Source organism: Haplochromis burtoni, unplaced genomic scaffold (assembly GCF_018398535.1).
Source record: "Haplochromis burtoni strain Fernald_Lab_line unplaced genomic scaffold, NCSU_Asbu1 Contig_1571, whole genome shotgun sequence".
NCBI lineage: Eukaryota > Metazoa > Chordata > Actinopteri > Cichliformes > Cichlidae > Haplochromis > Haplochromis burtoni.
The window spans coordinates 32,250-37,391 of record NW_024583932.1 but is presented as its reverse complement, the minus strand read 5'-3'; positions in this window follow the sequence as shown (position 1 = coordinate 37,391).

The following is a 5,142-nucleotide window of genomic DNA, read 5'->3' as shown; positions in this document are numbered from 1 at the left end:
AGGACTTTCAAATGCTTCTTACGGAGCCACTCCTTTGTTGCCCGGGCGGTGTGTTTTGGATCATTGTCATGTTGGAAGACCCAGCCTCGTTTCATCTTCAAAGTTCTCACTGATGGAAGGAGGTTTTGGCTCAAAATCTCACGATACATGGCCCCATTCATTCTGTCCTTAACACGGATCAGTCGTCCTGTCCCCTTGGCAGAAAAACAGCCCCATAGCATGATGTTTCCACCCCCATGCTTCACAGTAGGTATGGTGTTCTTGGGATGCAACTCAGTATTCTTCTTCCTCCAAACACGACGAGTTGAGTTTATACCAAAAAGTTCTACTTTGGTTTCATCTGACCACATGACATTCTCCCAATCCTCTGCTGTATCATCCATGTGCTCTCTGGCAAACTTCAGACGGGCCTGGACATGCACTGGCTTCAGCAGCGGAACACGTCTGGCACTGCGGGATTTGATTCCCTGCCGTTGTAGTGTGTTACTGATGGTGACCTTTGTTACTTTGGTCCCAGCTCTCTGCAGGTCATTCACCAGGTCCCCCCGTGTGGTTCTGGGATCTTTGCTCACCGTTCTCATGATCATTTTGACCCCACGGGATGAGATCTTGCGTGGAGCCCCAGATCGAGGGAGATTATCAGTGGTCTTGTATGTCTTCCATTTTCTGATGATTGCTCCCACAGTTGATTTTTTCACACCAAGCTGCTTGCCTATTGTAGATTCACTCTTCCCAGTCTGGTGCAGGTCTACAATACTTTTCCTGGTGTCCTTCGAAAGCTCTTTGGTCTTGGCCATGGCGGAGTTTGGAGTCTGACTGTTTGAGGCTGTGGACAGGTGTCTTTTATACAGATGATGAGTTCAAACAGGTGCCATTCATACAGGTAACGAGTGGGGGACAGAAAAGCTTCTTACAGAAGACGTTACAGGTCTGTGAGAGCCAGAGATTTTCCTTGTTTGAGGTGACCAAATACTTATTTTCCACCCTAATTTACGAATAAATTCTTTACAAATCCTACCATGTGAATTCATGGATTTTTTTTTTCACATTCTGTCTCTCACAGTTGAAGTGTACCTCTGGTGCAAATTACTGACCTCTGTCATCATTTTAAGTGGGGGAACTTGCACAATCGGTGGCTGACTAAATACTTTTTTGCCCCACTGTAGCTGCCAACATCTGTGAACAAATATAATTCTGTAAAGTTGTTCTATGTAGTGTGTAACTGTTAATATAAAGCATTATTCAATTTATTGCTAATGCAATTATATGGCACATTCACTTCTGAGGAAATTTTAGATGCCACTCATCATCAGAAAGGTTGCCTACCCCTGCATGCATTTATTTCATTATGTTTAGATTACCTTAAATCACTGGTCGCTTGTCTAAGTAAAAACTCCTTGGAACTTCTGTAAGTTGTTTAGAATGATGCTGCACGGGTGCTGACAAAGTCTTCCAAGTACTGAGGTCACGCTGTTACTGACCCACCTGCATTTGATCCCCATTAAATTTAGAGTCCATTTCAACATTCTGGCTTTTAGAGTTCTTCATGGACAAGCACAAACTTACATCAGTAAACTTTGAAATCTTTATGTCCCTAACATGCCCCTGAGGCCATGTAGTTGAGGCCTGCTGGCTGTGCATCATACAAAGCTGAAAACTAAAGTAGACAGTGCTTGTGCAACTCTGGAAGGGTCTACCTCTGAAATATGTGGTCTCAGTGGTCTCTTTTAAAATACGGCTAAAAATGAATCTTTTTGGCCTTGTGTTTGGTTAACTGTGGTGTATTTTGTTGTGAAGTACTATGTGATGTTTACCTTAAAAGTTGCTATTGTTGTTGTTTTGTTTTGTTCTCACAAGAAAAGGCAAATATGCTCAAATTATAAGTTTTCACAATTTATTATCAGACTGTTAGAATTTCCACTTGTTTTATGTGGACCTCTGTCTCTCTGGCTCAGAGGCAAAGGCTGCTGGGCCCAGGCAGGAAACACTTTTATTGCATGTGGTAAAAACAGAATGTTAACACGATTGGTAAAACATTGAAGGGAAGACTTTAGACCACATCTCAGGCTGCACCTTTCAGACACCTATTGCAACATGTAATAATAAAACATGGAGAAAAGACAATTTCAAAAAAACCCCACCGAAAACCGATTAACATTGACTAGAAGCTAACTCTGGTACTAATGTTGGTCGGTGGGGTGGGGGGTTTAAAGGGACCAGATTATGTGCTGGAACTCCTCCATAATTTAGGAACCACAAAAGTAAAAGTTCAGTATCGACATGGGAAAAACAAGGCAGCAGTTGTGAATGTCACTGACCAAATAGTCACAGACTTCATCATGGTGGCACGAAGACCCAAAGTCCTCTAGTGGGCCCTGTGTTCACTGCCCAGCATTGCTCAGCATTGCTTAGAAAACTAGAATTGCCAGGTCCACCACTGGTGCCTTGTGATAAGCACACTAACATGTATAAGGAGGAAGGACATCTGCAGGTCACATTGTCTTAGTTTTTAATTGGTTTACTTGCCTGTTGGACATGTCTCGGACCTCAGAAAACAAGTTCTTGTACTGGGCATTATTTTTTGTCTAATTACATGAATTGTAAATAATGACAGGCATTTTGAACAAGAGGATATTCTGTTTCTCAACAGACATGCTGGTGCCTCAACAGTCTGCTGAGTCTACACAAGGCCATTTTCCCATATAGGATTAATTAGCCTTAATTCCCAAGGGCACTTGCCTTTCCATCCCTCTGTGCTTCTCTAGGGCATCACATCTAGGATTAACCATGGGCCAGCATGAAGTTGATCAAGAAATTTATATAATTTTAACTTTGATTTTATATATGGTCTTCCGAAAGACAGAGGGATATGTCACATTTTAGGTTTTTAAAAGCAAGGAAATTAGTGCTTTTATAAAACGGATGGTATTTTTTTTTTCTTCCAGATAAATAGAAATGTGTTTTGTTTGTTTTTAATTTTGAAATCAAAGGCTTGGGCTTGGATTCGCGCTGCTCTGAACACTGCAGCCTGTGGTATTCACATTCCAAGTTGGCGACATGAGGAAAATCTAATATCACAATATTTTTTGCCTACATCACGATACATGATATATATCACAATATGTTTAAATAACCTCCAAAAACAAATGTTATTTTTAGCCAATCAGTCATTCAAATCGATCCCTCAGTGTTTTGTTTTGTTTTTTACAAACGACTGTACTGTCAACAGTATGTTTCTTCCTGTTATCAACACTAGACCTTTACCAGCAAACGATCACAGCAACATAAAAGGACATGAAGCAAGAATTCACCACGGTGTACCAGGTAGAAAATGTTCCATTTGGGAGGGGGAAATTAATGATGCATTCGCAGAGTTTGGGAGAAAAGACACTCACAGTGAATTGCATGCAGACAGCTTAATATTGCCATGGCAATTTATACTCAATGGTTACGGTAAAGCCATTTTAGCCATCATATATGGAAAAACTTGTGATACAGTATATTTGATATATCGCTCACCCCTAAGTCCAAGACCTTAAAGAGTATTGAGATTTGGAAGTTGCAAGAGTTAGATTGAACATAGTCACTTATATATCAAGTTTGCATCAGAGAAATTTTCATTGCCTTCAATGTCTTCCTATCACCAACTCTGCTGTGGTTGTGTAAGATGTAGTCAGAGTTTCTAGCAAATGCTTTGTTCATTGCAGATGTGCCGGAGTCTAATCGGAAAACCTAATTTGAGAACTTGGGCCCATTGTCAGTGACAACTTTATCTGGTATTCAGTGTATTGCATACATTCTCTGGAGCGTGTCAGTAGTGACTGGAGCTGTAAATACCTGAAGTGCAAGACTACTTGGGGCTCCTATTTTTTTAAATCAATGTAGACAACCAGAGGATCGAGGCAACAAACAAGGCAAGTCCCCTGGACTGGATTGGACTGGGTGTTTTAAACAGAGAGACCATCTACACTTCCTGTTTTGTAGGACTACACGATATGACCAAAATTATATAGTGCAATTCCTACAAATTTAGTGAATAGTTTATATCATTACCACATCAAAAGTTTCTTTTTTTTACATTTAGATTAGATTAACTAATATGGACCTTACATGGTGTTATCCAGTAGTGACACACACTGGATGACTCACACAATCATCCAGTGATTGGATACAATGGCAAAAAATGCAATGGCAATTTTTTTTGCCATTGCATGAAACCATATATTTATAGATGTAACTTGTAATAGACATTATTATTTTTCTGAGTCTTTATTACATGGCGTACCACAGGGAAAAGCCTGTTCTAATGTTTGAGTCTGAGGTTTATTATGAGGACCTGGCTCATATTTGCCTCTGATTCATAAACTCTCTCTGTACTCTTTAATGTGATTCTTGCAAAGAAGGTTTGTTGTGTTTGTGTCTGTGGTGGGGACCATTTTCTTGTATAATTTGTGCAGTTTTCTCCTCCATGTCACACTTTTCATAACTGAATCACGTCCACGCCACAGAGGTAGGCCCTCGTTTAGGAACGAGCTCCTCAATTTGTTTTGCCTGGTTCTTCTGCTATACCGTGGTGATTATTGCAAACTGTCATCTAAGGCAATGAAAACATATTACAGTAAACCGTGTCTTTTGCGACAGCACAAAATAAACAATAGATGTTTTGATATCATCATCTGATATATTTCGTTATATCTCACATCTCTGTATTGAGGTGCTGGTTCCACGGATCGGCAACATCTGCACTTTATAAAGAACTCAAACAGCAACTTGCTTAGAGCCAAAATAAATTTTACACATATAGTATAACTTTAAACAAAGCTACATTCAACATCTATAGAACAAACTTATACAGTTACACAAAAACTATACTAAACAAAGTTGTTGGGGTTTTGTTTTTTTTTACTCGCTACTGAGCAGGGTGAAATTCTGAACAATAACTCCACAAAGTCACTTCAAACCTTAACAAATAGCCAAGGCTACATTAACATTTTCATCATAATAAACAATAAAAAATTTCATTGTATGTTGTTAGCCTTTCTCTTACCATTCTCACTTTCTATATTTTTGGCTAATTTCACTCAGTAATATTCGAGTGTTTGTACTCACAGTTTTTCAACATGCTTTGTTTTTAACAGTTAA